The 17,135-nt window shown below is 36.4% G+C and overlaps 1 protein-coding gene and 1 long non-coding RNA gene across 2 annotated transcripts in view; one reads left to right on the top strand and one right to left on the bottom strand.

Annotated features, from left to right (window-relative positions):
• Window positions 1-17,135, top strand: part of LOC106867874 (selenoprotein S) — a 216,684-nt gene that overhangs the window by 64,173 nt on the left and 135,376 nt on the right. The window lies entirely within an intron of this gene.
• Window positions 7,562-17,135, bottom strand: part of LOC106867876 (uncharacterized) — a 21,160-nt gene continuing 11,586 nt past the window's right edge. The window contains exon 2 of the long non-coding RNA XR_001409194.2: window positions 7,562-8,052. This is a non-coding gene — a long non-coding RNA (uncharacterized LOC106867876). The remainder of the gene's footprint in view (window positions 8,053-17,135) is intronic.

The raw sequence follows: 17,135 nt of genomic DNA, 5'->3' as shown, positions 1-17,135 counted from the left end.
TCCTGTAGGATTCTCGAGCGAGATCGTTGCCAGTGCCCCTGGATTGGCTTGTGCAGGTGGCACATAAAAGACACCATTTCGAGCGTGGCCGTTTTCGTGCGGGTGACACGTAAAAGCACCCACTACACTCTCTGAGTGGTTGGCGTTAGGAAGGGCATCCAGCTGTAGAAACTCTGCCAAATCAGACTGGAGCCTGGTGTTGCCATCCGGTTTCACCAGTCCTCAGTCAAATCGTCCAACCCATGCTAGCATGGAAAGCGGACGTTAAACGATGATGATGATGATGTGCCTTTGTGTCTGTGTTTGTCCCCAACAACTGTTGTTGGTATGTTTACGTCCCCGTAACTTAGCGGTTTGGCAAAAGAGGCCGATAGAATGAGTACTAGATTTTAAAAGATAAGTTCTAGGGTTGATTTGTTCCACTAAATCCCTTTAATGTCTGAAACAAGTGAAAGATAAAAAGATAAAAGATATATAGTTCACTGTTCTGTTAAGGTAAGATCAACAAAAAAGTACTCCATTCAGTGAGAGATAAGAATCATTTTATGTACTCTGTATAAAAATAAGAACTACTAATATTTTCTTGCTATGAAGGTAGGTTTTTATTATGTGCTTAGTTCAGCAATTTCAGTCTCTGAGCACATGGTCTATTTCATTTGAAAATCAGGACACTGGTACATGAGAAAAAAATGAGTACATGGTTGATGCAAAAAATAGAAGGGTGAATAAAAACAGAAAGAAAACAAAGAAAAAAAATTAGAGTTACCTCCCCTTTGACCATAGAAGTCATAATTAAACTAGTTGTTATAGAATAAGTCAACAAAGAAGAGTCCAAAGTCTACAAGACAGCCGCTCAGTCCAGAGAGGGCGGTGTCCTCCAGTGTGCTAAAAGAAATTTGTCCATATGCTTGCATTTGCTGAACATTTTGGGTCTGGAATAGTGTGGTGGAATTCTTGGATTGAAAAAGAATGTGCAATCTTTCTGTTATGCATAAATTACATTTCTTAGACCCATTTATATATGGCATGGATTCCATTACAATTCTCTATAAATGGTGTGTTGTTGCTCTTCAAACCCCATATGTGGCTAACCAACTTAGTGGCTTTACTTTGGTCAATGTGCTGGAAGTAAGACTTGTGGCTTGCATAATGTCTTTTGAAATTGCCTTTGCATAAACTGATCTAATTTTTCTTTTCAGTTACGTTATCTTGAAGCATTTTTGTGACTTCTGCCACATAGATGACAGAGTTTATCATACATGCCTGATCAAATGGGCAAGCTTCAAGGTCTAGGCAGTTACAATTAAGATTACACTCTTAATGATGCTTATGAGTGATAATGTTCTCCATATTGAGAAAGCAGCTGTGTGACATTTTTATTGTGCAACTATTAAAAAAAATCTTCCTGTATTTATGGTTTACTAGGAAATGCTTGTCTAAAAGAGATAGGAATTTCTTGTCTTTATCAGCATTTAGAGTGGTGGTGGGGGTCTATTTTTAAGTTTCATATTTTTACTTGAAGTATTGTAATATATCTTATTTTTGAAACTTCTGTTAGCTAGGGCATTGTTATAGTAGGGGGCTGCAACTTTCTCGGTTTTTTTTTTTCATTTTTTCTTGTGATTTTTAATGTACAAGTGTCCTGGTTTTCAAATAGAACAATGTGCTCAGAGCCTGAGAATTGCTTGGAGACACATGGTACATTATAAAAACCTGTCTAGCCTCATGTCTTCATTGTAACAAATTATTAGTAGCTCCTGTCTTTATACAGTGTACATTAAACAATGTACACACACACAAATGTTTACACTTCACAAAAGTATGTCTGGCCATCAAATTCATTATCCAAAGCTAGGGAAAATATCAACTCACTTCTTAGTCTTTCTATCACCAGTTTCCAAAAAGTATCTGCTTCAATAGGTTTTGTTTGGCTCATGCAAGTTTGTAAAAGTGGACATCCAGCCAATGATGGCAGTGATAATTATGTATTTGTTATAAAAATAATATATATGTAATTTATATATATTATATACATTATATAAATTACACTGGGTAACAGGGATTTGTTGTCTGATGTTGGAGACATGTTTCCTACTAATTCTGGGGTGCTGATTTCAAAAATGAAATCCATTTCGCTCTATCACATTAAGATTTTCCACAAACTTAGATGTCTATTTTTCAACATTTCTGGTATTGTCACCATTTCTAAGGATAGATTTGACTTCATCTGGTAGTCAATGCGGAAACTAGGGATAGATGAGTGGTTATTGAGAGCTGTACAAGCCATGTACAGGGATGCTGTCATTAAAGTGAAGGTTGGCAGCGAGTATATTGAAGAAATCCAGGTAGGGGTAGGGCCCACCAAGGATCAGTCCTCAGCCCCCTCTTATTCATCATAGGTCTCCAGGCGATAACAGAGGAATTCAAGACAGGATGCACCTGGGAGCTCCTCTATGCTGATGACCTTGCTCTAAATAGCTGAGTCACTATCAGAACTAGAGGAGAAGTTTCAGGTGTGGAAGCAAAGATTAGAATCAAAGGGCCTTAGAATCAATCTAGCAAAACCAAAGTCTTACTAAGTAGGAAGGCAGGCAAATCCCAAATCCCTTCAGGTGGATGGCCCTGCTCAATCTGTAGAAAAGGATAGGTAGAAACTCTATAAGATGTATCCAGTGTAAGCTATGGACAAATAAGAGGTGCAGCAATATCAAAGGGAGGCTAATTAGGAAAATAATTTTTGTGTGTAGAAGATGCACAGGGGCAATAAACACTGAAAATGTGCGAAAACAGCTTCTGTCACATTGTAGCAGGAAAAAATAGAAGTAGTTGATAGCTAGGTGACCAAGTCAGTAGTGGGGGTGGATGCTCTGAGAGCGTAGCTGCTAGAATAAGAATATCCCGGGTAAAGTTCAGAGAGCTCCTACCTCTGCTGGTAACAAAAGGCCTCTCGCTCAGAGTGAAAGGTAAACTGTATGATGCATGTGTGCGAACAGCCATGCTACACAGCAGTAAAACATGGGCTGTGACTGCTGAAGACATGTGTAAGCAAGAAATGATACTAGTATGCTCTGCTGGATGTGTAATGTCAGTGTGCATACACAACAGAATGTAAGTGCCCCGAGAGAAAAGTTGGACCTAAGAAGCATCAGATGTGCTGTGCAAGAAAGACAACTGCACTGTTATGGTCATGTGTTGTGTATGGATGAGGACAGCTGTATGAAAAAGTGTCACACCCTAACAGTGGAGGGAACCTGTGGAAGAGGTAGACCCAGGAAGGCATGGGATGAGGTGGTGAAGCATGACCTTCAAAAGTTGGGCCTCACAGGAGCAATGACAAACAACCAAGACCTTTGGAGATATGCTGTGCTTGAGAAGACCCAGCTAGTCAAGTGAGACGTAGTCATGGCCTATGCCAGTGTCGCATAACCGGCCCATTTAAGTGTGCCCTTCAATCATTGGGATATATACTATGCTTGAGAAGACCTGTTGAGTCAAGTTAAATCATTGTCGTGGCTGATTCCAGTACTGCCTGACTGGCATGTGAAACGCACCATTCGAGCATGGTCAATGCCAGTCCCACCGGACTGAATCTCATGCCAGTGGCATATAAAAAACACCATACGAGTGTGGTAAATGCCAGTGTCGCTTGACTGTTCCCGTCCCGGTAGCACATAAAGAGCACCATTCGAGCATGGTTGATGCCAGTGCCACCTGATTGGCTTCCATACGTACTGGTGGCATGTAAAAAGCACGATTCATGTGTGGTCGATGCCAGTATGCCTGACTGGCCCCCATACCAGTAGCACATAAAAAGCACCCACTACACTCTCAGAGTGGATGGCGTTAGGAAGGGTATCCAGCTGTAGAAACCTTGCTAGATCAGATTAGAGCCTGGTGCAGCTTCCTGGCTTGCCAGTCCTCAGTCAAATTGTCGAACCCAATTCAGCATGGAAAGCGGATGTTAAACAATGATGATGATAATGATATATATTTCATTCTTTTACTTGTTTCAGTCATTTGACTGCATCCATGCTGGAGCATCGCCTTTAGTCGAACAATTTGATCCCAGGACTTATTCTTTGTAAACCTAGTACTCATTCTATCGGTTTCCTTTTGCCAAACCTCTAAGTTACTGGGACATAAACACCAAAATCAGTTGTCAAGCAATGGTGGGGGGACAAACACAGACACATAAATACATACATATATATATTTATATATGACGGGCTTCTTTCAGTTTCCATCTACCAAATCCACTCACAAGCATTGTCTGGCCTGAGGCTATAGAAGGAAATACTTGTCAAAGGTGCCATGCAGTGGGACTGAACCTGGAACCATGTGGTTGGGAAGCAAACTTCTTACCACACAGCCACTCTTGCGCCTATATATATTATATACTATTTTTTTATATCATCTATATATGTTGTTATATATTATATAAATAATATATATTTTATATATGCCTTGTATATGTATATGGCAAATGAAAGGGGATCCAGGTATCCACACCAACCTCTCCATTATTTTGCTTGCTTTATATGTGTGTGCATTTATTTATGCATGCATGTATGTTCTTCTGCAACTCTACCACAGAAGCTGCTATAAGAACAAGGTTACCATATAAAGATCTTAGCTTAGTATATAAAGGGCCAAAAAATAACCAATCCTAAATTCTAGTATTATAGTCCTAAGTACTTAAATACACTGAATTCCTTACTGAAGTCACTACCAACTGTAATCTTTCTAACTGCATCCTAAAATTTTCTCAAACCGTTTATCTACCACTAGTTTCTTTAATATTTAGACTGCAGGTGAGGGTGACTTTTGAAATACTTTTCCAAATTAAGAATACACAATAGAATAGTTTCTTCTGGGATGAAATTCTCTCTTGCTGTTGCATCACATAAAAACTTGCTATTTATGATTCTGTATCCTTGAATAAGCCCAAACAATATCTTGCCTTTGTTATTCTCGTCCTGAATTAACTTTGCAGAAGCTCTATTTGTTACTTTCATGATTCAGTCCTTGAGTTTGACACTCGTGAAATTTCCCTCTCACTGGTCCCTTTCCATTGCCTTTGTAGTAATTGCCATTGATGCTGTTATACCAGTCATTGGAAGTAGCTCCTTCCTGTACTACCTGATTAATCTTAGCAAACAAGATAGTTTCTGTAGTGTCACTGACCTCTTAAAAATAGCTATCAAATCTTCCTCAAATGTCATCTTAAAAATTGGACACATTGGATACTTCATGTCTACGATATTTCATGTATACAAAGAAATACAGGACTGTAGTGTCACTGACCTCTTAAAAATAGCTATCAAATCTTCCTCAAATATCATCTTAAAAATTGGACACATTGGATACTTCATGTCTATGATATTTCATGTCTACGATATTTCATGTCTACGATATTTCATGTATACAATATTTCATGTATACAAGGAAATACAGGACTGTAGTGTCACTGACCTCTTAAAAATAGCTATCAAATCTTCCTCAAATATCATCTTAAAAATTGGACACATTGGATACTTCATGTCTACGATATTTCATGTATACGATATTTCATGTATACAAGGAAATACAGGATGGTTGTAGCTAAAATATTTTGGATCATAAGCCACTCAGATAAGCCTAATACTTAATAAATCACTTTGATAGCCTGATACTTAATAATGGTTTCAAATTTTGCCACAAGGGCAACAATTTTGGGAGAGGGGATGAGTCGATTACATCGACTCCAGTGTTCAACAGTGTTCAATTTTATCAACCTCGAAAGAATGAAAGGTCGACTTTGGCTCAAAATGTAAGAGGGGCAGAATGTCACTAAGTATTTTGCCCAGCATGCTAACAATTCTGCCAGCTCACCGCCTTAGCCTGATACTTAATAATAACTACTTTCCATGTCTTTAGCTTCTACTTACTATCTATCAATAGCTGGTTTCTGTGTTGGTTAGCAAAACAAATGAAAAATTATTTCAAATATAACAAATAAAGTACATTGGATGAAATCTAAGATTTATCTTATAATTAAAATATAAATTATCCTTTGATTTCAAATTTTAATTATCAAATGAGTTAACTTTAACTTTTACTCATCTTTAATTCAAGAGAAATTAGACTTTCTCAACTTTACTCACATATCACATACTATTTACTTTACTTAAAATACTATTACACATTGTCTTTGTTTTTTCTTTCGTAGCCACTTTTGTTGAGATACTATGTCTTTAACAAGACTAGACTTCCTCATCAAATCTCTTAATGTCTATTTTTATTAATTTCAGTTACCCTTACATTTTACCTCAGTTTTTGTCAGATTTCAAAATAATTAAGTTTCTGTCACTACACATATTTTGTCATCAGTTTTTACCTCATTCTGTGAATTTTCTCTTTGAACAAAATATCTGATGCTCTGTATAATTCTTAGCCATTCTCAAAATAAAGTTTAGTCTTGAAATTCAATTTGCACAAAGTATGAATCATACTTATTTTACATCATATGAACTTAGAATGTGCTTCTCCTTTGGATTTGTGACTTACTGACAATATATATATATATATGAACAAGAAATTTGCAGCTGTTGAATGACTTCCACATGGTGTAGTTAGAAATATACTTTAGAGATTATTTGAAAAGTAACTGAACTCAGTTTCCATTATTTTGTGAGAAAAGTCTTTTGTTTTAAAATTCTGTGCATACTATTATCCAGACACTTTGCAATCTTATGTACTAAAGCCTGATAAATTCTAAGTTAGATACTTGATTAAGGCACCTAACTTAGAAGTTATTTATTGTTTCATAAGTTCAGTTACTTTTCCAATAACCTCTAAAGTATCTTTCTAACTACACCACATGAAAGTCGTTCAACAGCTGCAAAGTTCTTGTTCATATATATATATATCCTCAGTAAGTCACAAATTCAAAAGAGAAGCACACTCTAAGTTATAGAGCAGTAGAGTAATTAGATAAAGATAGTTATGGTTGGTCTATGGGTTATAGGCCACTGGCCATTAGGGTCTGAAAAGATGCTGTAAAGCTAAGCACTTTATGGAAATGACATTCAGGGTAACCCCATAGACCACCCATAACCATCTTTATCTAATTATATATCATCATCATCATCAGTTAATGTCCATGTTCCATGCTAGCATGGGTGGGATGGTATCACAAGAGCTGGCCAAGCCAAAACCTGCACCAGACTTCTTTGACTGTTTTGGCAGGATTTTTACAGCTGGATGCCCTTCTTAACACCAATCACTCAGCAGAGTGGACTTATATATATATGTAACATATATAAGGATACTTACATTGTATATATATATATGTAACATATATAAGGATTCTTACATTGGACAAAAATACAAAATTATTACTTTCTCTATGAAGTTTTATTATACTATCTTTGATGTGATCATATTTTCCAGCTTTTGTTGAAGAAATAAGTTTTATTACCATGTGTATTTGCTTTAAATTGTTTCTATTACATTTAATAATGATACTAATATAAAACTAAGAACATCACTATACACCCATAATAAGAATCAAACAAATTGCTTTAAAGATATTGTAAATTTATTTCTGTGTTAAATCCAAAAAGTATGTGTCATTGTAAGAAACAAGAGAAATACAGAGTTATCCATTGTTGGCAGTTACTTAAAGGTTCGTGTTATTCGAAGATGATTTCATATTTAACCATATCTCAGAATTGTACTTCCACGATTATCAGAACTTCTAGCATTGGAAGTCTCTGGGACAGGAACATAACCATGGGATGGCATCCATATCCAATTTGGTTCTCTTTTGAGTCCTCTCTGGGTTCGTATATAGTATGCTGGCATTCGACCTTGATATCCACTTGGTGGTGCCATAAGTGCATTGTCTCGTGATGCTACTGCTGCTCTGGTGATCAATGATAGTAAGTTCTTGTCAGAATTTTCATGATTCCCTTCCCAAATTTCTCCAGACAGTATCACTCCAATACAACAGAAGACGAAAATTATTAACTGGCTGCTGAAATACTGCTTCATGTTGTATTCTGATAAGAACTGAAAATATCACAAGAAAAAAAGATGGTATTAGTTTATTGGTTTTCATTAAATATTGTACTGTTGTTTATATTTTAAACAAAACATTTCATAGGGGAAAATTGACTTCAGATATCATTTTCATGAATGAAAGAAAAGGAAGAATGGGAGAGAGCTATTACAGGTCTCTTAGTTGAGAAAGGGATCAAGAATGATTAGAATATTAATGTCTTGAGCAGAGATACATTTAGGTGAATATACTGTAATTGGTGTTGTTAGTCCAAGCAACAGAAAATTTAGCAATTGCCAGTTGTGTTGGAAGGAGGAGTAATTGAGACAATTTATTGTGTAGATTTAGTAATCTTTGATTGATCAGATATATGACATTGATAGTTAGTTGAAGGACTGTGCATGACTCAGAGATCTATTGTTTCAGACGTTTTGCTTCTACCTTGCTGCACACTTCAAAATACAATGGGTAACTGTGTAACAGTGTAGACATGTGTACACTCTCCTCCACTGTCTAACCTGCATCTGTATATCTGCAGATTTTAGTGTTGGCTAAAGTAATGAGATAAGATGAACTCCATCAAAGCACGACTCAAGTTGTGCTAATGTGTAAAGGCTCCTTTATCAGCTTGGTTAAGAGGAGTTGTGTATATTAAAGTCACCAACAATAATAATTTCAGGCACATGTGCATTGAGATGTTCTCAAAGCAGTTTAAGATATAATTGAACAAGTGTTCAGAGGTGAATGGGTTCAGAGGTGAATGGGTTCAGAGGGTTGCAGAGAGAGCAACATTTAGAGGAATGCTAATAACAGCTGATAAAAATGTTAGTTGGTTGGTTGATTGATTTTTTTTTCAGTTATACTTTACATTGTATACGGAGATAGGGGGAGCGAGAGAGAGTAAAAGGGAGATACAAAGAGAGTTAACATAAGTTAAAGAGAAACATTGAAATTGACAAGCTGTGGTAGTGGTGGTAGTGAAGATGATAAAAGTTATGTTATCAATGGACATCTAACAAATGCATGTACATTCTCACATACATGAAATCTTCTCTGTCTGTCTGTCTCTCTCTCACACACACACACAAATGCACATGGAGACATAATTCTAGTTTAAGTTGAGGATGAACTTTGCAAAGAGTTTGTAGGGGCAGGTAAAGAAGCAGATTTACATAGCCGTTTATATCATCATCATTTTTATGTCTGCTTCTTCATACTTGCATGCATCAGATGGAATTCTGTTGAGGCAGATTTTCTACAGCTAGATACCCTTCCATTGCCAACCTATATACAAGTATGATAATACTTCCTTATGACCAGACATTTTTTCACGGAAGATTTAGAACAAAGGAGATTGTGACATTGATTTACAAGTATTGCACAATGTTAAGGCAAGGGGACAATAACACAGACACACATATATGACTGGCTTGCATACAATTTACATCTTCCAAAACCACTCACAAGGCTTTGGTCAACCCAAGGCTATAATAGAAGACACTTGCCCTAAGGTGTCATGCAGTGGGATTGAGCCCAGAACCATGTGGTTGGGAAGTGAACTTCTTTCCACAAAGCCACATCTGCACCTTACACACACACACACAGATGCATACATATATTTTATGTTTGTATGTGTGTTTATGCATCTCTAATAATGGCCTATATAAATGTTGATTGGTTAGTTGGTTGATGTTTCCAGTCACTCTTTACATCACATTCTAAGAGGGGTAGAAAAAGTAAAAGATACAGAGTAAGTTAAAAATATGCATAGGATAGGTTTTTGATGGAGTAGATCACAAATACATTGATAAAATTTAGAAAAATAATGATATATATTCATGCAAATATACAAATGAAAAATCTGTTTTATGTAATTCTATTTAAAGGTAATAAGTATTGTTTTCTGAAACTTAGTATTTATTTTGTGTTTTTGTTATAAGCACCAAGGAATTTGGTAAAAGTTAAATTATAATTAATGTATGTATACCATATTTCCTGATATTACCTATAGTGGCAAAAGTATACCTCTAAAGTTATCCCTCATGGAACATCCTGATAATTAAAGAGAATGAGACAGTTACAGCTGATCTCTGCTTCAAAGATACAGGCAGACACCAATATTTAGATTTTAGATCTTACCATGCATCCTGCACTAAAAGAAGCATCCTGTTCAATAAGGCAAGAATTATATGCACAATAGTCAGACATAAATAGATGAGAGAAATAATTGGTAGAACTAAATATGCTCCTTCAGAAACAAAAAATACACACAAAATTTAGTAAATCCTGCCATGACCAAAGTAGAAGAAATTTCAGTTTGTCTTATGGAGAAACTCCCACAATGAGGGTGAAAAGAGAAACACAACTATAAATATCCTATTTGTAGACAACCATAATAATAATTTTAAAAAATTCCCATAAATCTTACATTCAGCTAAAAAATACATTCCAACTCAACATCAGTCATCAAATTTCCAAAACATAATTAAAGAATGACAACACATCAAGAACTGAAGACAACCACCAAATCTCCAAGACTCCTATCAAAGGTGAAATTCATATCAGTAGAAGGAATAAGGCAGGTAACAAACTGTGGAGAAGCTGTAGGATGTGTGAAATGATTGAGCAGGTAACAACCAGATGATTCAAGAATGACAAGGAGTTGAAAGTTAATGCAAACTTGAACTGCAAAACAAAGAATTTCATCTGTTGTAGTACTTGCCCACAATGCAATGGTAATTACATTGGCCAAACAGGATCAAAATTAATTCACCGTGTAAAAGTGCATAAACAACAAATTAAGAATGCATCTCTTAGAAGTGTTTCCTGTACATGGGATAGCGAGTTGCTGAAGAAGTCACAGGATGTATGACAAAATATTTCCAGTCAAAGGACATAAAATAAGAATAATAATAAATCTCAAGTGAAGAATGATTATATAGTGTGTGTGTGTGTGTGAGTGTGTGTGTGTGTGTGTTTATTTGACAAAAAGAGAAAAGTAAAAGATGAGCATCCTGAAATATATTAAAATATTTCCTTTTTTCAAAATAAAAGAAAATGATAACTATGAAAGCTAAAAAAAGAATACTGTATAAAAAATTCTAAATCTGAAACTAAACCAGAAATAGTCACTACTTAAGACCAATTCATCTATCAGGCTGAGTACAAAGTAAGCAACGTTTTGAAACATGAAATTCATCACAATATATTTTAACAATGCGGAAATCAACACATTTTTGCTGAGTTACAAGTTTGTTTATTCTAGTAATATAAAAATCTGGAGTTCTAGAGCTAATGTACACTTTGAATGCACTTTCAGCATCAGTTTCATTTTTGAACTCCTTCTCTTGCAGGAAATCATCAAGGTGCTTGAAAAAGTGTTAGTCAGTGGGAGAAAGGTCTGGGGAATAAGCTAGATGGGGAAGGATTTTGTAGCCAAGTTTCCTCAACTTTTGGAGCATCATTAGTGAAATGTGTGGTGGAGCATTATCATGAAGAATGATTGGCCCTTTTTTGTTGACCAGTCTGGGATGGAGGAGTAGCAGTTTTTCTTTCATTTTGGCAATTTTATGGCAATATGTTTCTGCAATAATGGTTTTTCCAGGTTTTAAGAAGTTATAGTGGATGAGTCCAGCAGTACATCACCAAACAGTCACCATAACCTTCTCGGGTTTAGGGAAGGTTTTTGGTGCTTCATTTTGGTCCAAGTACTGCAAAGAATGTTTTTTATTGTACGGAATCCACTTTCCATCGCAGGTTACAATATGGTTGAGAAATGGATCGGTCTGGTTATGGAGAAAAAGCAATGAGCAAATTTCATATCTGCACATTTTCTGATTTTCATTCAAATTGTGTAGTGCCCATTTGTCGAGTTTTTTTTTTGATTTTCCAATTGCATGCAACTGGTTGCAGGTAGTTTTCTGGCTAACTTGAAGTTCTTTTGCCAGTTCTTGAGTGGTTTTTTGTCCAAATATCGCACTTTGACAGTTCCATTTCAGATAATTGTAACAATGGTGAAAAAAAATCAATGTTTACTTCTTGATGCATTTGGGCAAGTTTATGTCTGTATTACCAGACAATTGCAAAAAAAAATGTTTTAAAAAATTCAAAACTCTGCAAAAATCTGGTACAAATTCTTTATGGTTCAAAATGTTGCTTAGTTTTTACTCAACCTGATATATGGATCACTCCTTAATATATGTATTGGGAAAATCACACAATCAGAGCACACAATATAAAATTTTCATTCTAAAACTTTTGTGTCATTTTGTTTTTCTAAGATCTTTAAAAAAAAAGTAGATAAATTTAAAGGACATCTTTCTTCAAATATCTGTTTGTCCATCTATCCATATCATGTATATGATATGGTTAGATATTCTATGTAATATCTGTGTGTTGTGTGTATATATATATATATAATTATATAGATATAATTATAAGTTAGGGTACTGAGAAACAGCACCTACATGCTCGAAATAGACAACAAAATGACTAAAACCACATCATGCACTCCTTTAGCACTGGTAGAAACGAGGGAATGAATAAAAAACATTTAGCAAACTCTTTTTAGAGGTTGATTCTAGATCAAATGATTTCTTATTTATGTATACATATTTTATATTTATTCACTCTGATCATTATATTCACTGTGATGTTATTTTGATAAAAAATGCACATGATGAGATGAATAATTAATTGCGGCACCTCCTGTCGGAAAGTTGGCTCATCTAGGACATTTGACAGTATGAGGTCCAGCTTTATTTTGAAGACACCTACATTTACCTCATGCAGGTCTCTCGGGTCCTTCGGGAGGATATTGAAGAACTGTGGACCTCTGAAGCCCAGGCTATTGCAGTATCTTGTCCTACATCTAGATGGCAAATTTGAAGTCCTTGGCACTATGCAGTGGCGCTCAGTTCTAGTATTTGTGTAACTCTCGATGCCAGAGTTTGGGACAAGCAACATGCACATAAAAGGATGCATCATTACTCATGTAAATACCAAGGTCTCGCACTGACTGTGCCTCTGGGATTGCAATCCCTCCAGGTCCAATGTATTTAATGTGTATTGCATTTAGTTTTGCATGCTGATAGCACAAGGCTTGCAACTTTTCAGCATTAAACTACATGCTATTCTTTTCAGCCCACTTGTATATTTCATCCAGCTCACATTGCAGGTGCATAGTGTCTTCAGGGTTCTGTATTACCTGTGAGACTTTTGTATCATCTGCATAACTTGTGATCGTGGCTCTCTGTGTGGCTGAGGGCATGTCTGAGAGGGCCATTATGAACAGTAGTGGTCCCAAAGCAGTGCCACTATTTGCGTGTCATTGGAGGTGGCCCCATTGGCTACTACAACCTGACTTCTATCCTTCAGAAAGTCATGGAACCATTCTCTCAATTTTCCAACTATGCCGAGATCATGCAGTTTGTGACATATCATTCCATGATCGACTTTATCAAAGGCCTTTGCAAAGTTGAGATATATCACTTCCACATTTGAGTGGTTGAGCAGCTGTTTTAGCACCCAGCCATAGTGTTGTAAGAGCTGAGTCAGGCAGCTTCTTCCTGGTCGGAAACCATGTTGGGTGTCAGGCAGCAAGTCATTTTCTTCAAGGAAGGCGATTAGTTGTCTTCTGACTATTCATTCCATGACCTTGCTGATGTGCGAGGTCAGAGAGATAGGTCTGTAGTTCTTGGGCTCCGCTCTGCTACCTCCTTTATGAATAGGGCATATTTTACCCTCCTTCAGTTTCTTGGAAGTTTGCCAGTTGCAAGGAAGCTCTGAAAGAGGGACTGCAGTGGTCTTGCTAGGACTCGCTTACATACTTTTAGAAGGATTGCTGGGAATCCATCAGGGCCAGTAGCTGAGTTTGGGTTCATTTCATCTATAGCACTTATTACATCGTCTTCCTTTATATTAATGTAATTGATCATCACTGCTTCTGTTTTTATATCTACTGTGGTAAAAAAAGTCGGTTGGATTGCTGACTTGCAAGTGTTCTAGGGGTGGAGTGAAAATACTTTTGAATTGCTCATTTAGTATTTCACTTATCCTCATTGGGTTTCCTGTGAGTGTACCATCTTTTTCGAGGAGTGGCCCTATCCTGCAGTGCACTGAAGCTGTTTCTTTGGCAATCTTGTAGAAAGCTCTGAGGTTAGATTTTATATTGTCTATAGCCCAGTCTTCTTTGTCTGCTCTTTCTTTTTCATGGGAGAGTTGCAGATTTTTTTAAATCTCCAGCAGTTGTATTTTCATGCGGGACATTTCACCGCTTTCAATTTGTTTGTTTAGGCAATTTGAAACTTTTGTATGCCGTCTCATAAGAATTTTCCTCTCCTTGGGGATTTTGTTCTTGTTTTCAGTGGCCTTTCTCTCTGGACACATTTGTAGCATATGGCTTGCATTACAGACATGAATTGTTGGAGTTTCATGTTGATGTCCAGTGAGGAGAGACATTTAAGCCAGTTTTGTTTGAGGATCTCTTTTTCAATTTGTTTCCAGTTTGCCTTATGGAAGTTCAAGCTGGAAAGATTTTGAGAGTTTCTTGTAGGCTGCATGTCCATGGTTTCCTTTGGTCCGTACATGGTCAGGTCTACCATGTTGTGATCTAAGAGTAGCGTCGATGTCACTTTCACATTTTTGTCCTGTTACTAAGTGTTAACAGTCCTCTGATGTTCAATAAGAGCACCAATGTGATATGTGTGTGTTGTTGCCAGTGGTGCCCACCTTGGGTCTATTTGCTGTGGTGGTCTTGTGTATTGGGGATAGTCCCATCTGTGAGATTAATGTAGCTAGGTCAGCTGCTGTATAATCTTTTGTGCCATACACAAAAAGGATTGTTGTTCAGCAGTTGCCCTTTCAACAACCTGTTGATAAGTCTGGTTTGTAGCATGCACTACATCTACGTACCTCTGTTTTGGGGCAGGTGGTGCATAGTCCTTTCCCTGTTTCATGTTTATGTGGCGGAGTCGTTGGTGTGCAAAACGACAGCTTGCACCTCCCTCTCCATGCCAGCAGACACCTTTCAAGTAGAATTTGCATATTCGTGTGTGCTGTCTCTTTTTATCCTTTTTGTTATATGGGTAGTCAGGTTTGCTTCTTTCTTTGGCTGTTTCATGTTTTGTTCTTGTTTTAGTTTTTGCTTCTTTTAGTTGTTCTTTCTTGGCTCTTTCACCTCCATGGTTTTTTGCTTTGATGGTGGTAGGAGCACTTGCACTTGGGTTTACTTTTCGGGCAGGTTTCTCACTTGAATCTTCTTCTTTGTTTTCTTGAATGTCTACCAAGTGGGGGTGACATCTTTCATCTGCATCCATGCCTCCATTCTTGTCATCTTTGCTGTGTTTATTATCAAAGATGGCATCAAGAGTGCTGATATGGGATCGTATGAGGTTGTAGGAGTGTGTAAACTCCTGCTTCTTTCGTTCTATTTTTGATTAAGTTCTGGTGTAACTATTGCTTTTCAGTGCAGCTGTGATTATATTGTTTGGGTTATCTCCTTCAGCACAGCGCCAGGCTCTCAAAAACAATGCCAATTCCATGCTCCTCCAGTTTCTGGACATTTTTCTGGATATTTTATTTATTTATTTATCTATTTATTTAAAAAAATTTAACAGTGTGATGGAGGGTAGTGAAGAAATAGAGAAAGAAAGTGTGTCTATATATTTAGAGAGATTGAAAGGCTGAGAGAAGAGAGGAAGGGGGAGAGAGAGAGAATGTTTGTCTATATATTTAGGAAGATTGAGAGGTTGAGAGAAAAAAGACTGTGTGACAGAGAAGTGAAGAGACAGAGAAAGAGGCGTGAAAAGACAGAGAGAGAAAGAGAGAGAGGGAGTATGTATTTATAATAGAGGTTGAGTGTCTGAGAGAAGAGAGGACTGTGTATTAGAAAGAAGAGAGAGAGAGTGTGTCTATATATATACATATATACACAAACACAGACACATATATATACATATACATATATGTATGCATACACATATATATATATATATATACTATATTTAGGGAGTTTGAGGGGCTGAGAGAAGGACGGTGTGATGGGGAAGAGTAAAGAAAAAGAGAAAGAGAGAGTGTGTGTCTATGTATTTATAGAGAGGAAATAGAGAGAGAGAGAAAAAGAGAAAACAGTAGAAGAGAGATTAAGGGTCTGGGAGAAGAATTATGGGCTGATGGAGTGAAGTAAAGTGATAGAGAGAGAGAGAGAGAGAGAGATAGAGAGAGAGAGAGTGTGTCTACATATTTAGAGGGCAGCAATAGAGAAAGGGGAAATGGCGGTGTGATGGAGAAGAGAGAGAGAGAGAGAGAGAGAGAGAGAAGTTATGCAAACTCTTGAAAAGGATTCGACTTGGATAGGGAAAAATAAATAAAGGAACAAATAAATATATACCTATCTGTAACTACAGAAATTCTCTTAAATCAGGAGTAATGAAAGTTAAACCTACAATAATCAATTATCTCGTAAGTCAAAAGCAAAACCGTCTACTTTCCCCTAATAATAGCCTTCAATAAATGACAGAAAATACACAGTGATAATTATCGAGTTTTTCCGAAGACATGGGTATTTCCAAGGCAGTGTAAGATTTTGAACTTCTTTTCAAGTTATGGTGATACCATGTGCTGCTCAATACGATACATTGTTTATGTTTTGTATATTCATAAGGGATTTTACTTTTTCTGTTTTCCCTTCTATGTATTCCAGATGGTTTTTCTTTAAATTTGTCTTATGTTTTCACTCAAAAGTTATTCAGATAGTGATTTTTTTTTTTCCTATCGAAAATTGCAGTTATTTTAGAAATTTCGTACAATACACGTGTTGTTATTTGCAATATTTATACTTCGTACATTCGCAACAGATTCTTCCTGCTTAATATATTTCACTTTATATTTCCTCAAGTGTATTCTTTATCATTCAGGAAGACATTCAAGACTTTTTGGGGGGTTTTTTGTGATAGAATTTACAGTTTTACAGATATTTCATGGCGATTTTCTTGGAGATTAGATAAATGTGTTGATCAGAGGCTGCCATTTCTATATATATGTATATATATGTATGTATATATATATATATATATATATATATATATATATATAT

The sequence above is a fragment of the Octopus bimaculoides genome, chromosome 5, assembly GCF_001194135.2.
Source record: "Octopus bimaculoides isolate UCB-OBI-ISO-001 chromosome 5, ASM119413v2, whole genome shotgun sequence".
Lineage (NCBI taxonomy): Eukaryota > Metazoa > Mollusca > Cephalopoda > Octopoda > Octopodidae > Octopus > Octopus bimaculoides.
Note: the sequence above shows the minus strand (reverse complement) of the source record. Positions and strands in the feature narration are given on the sequence as shown.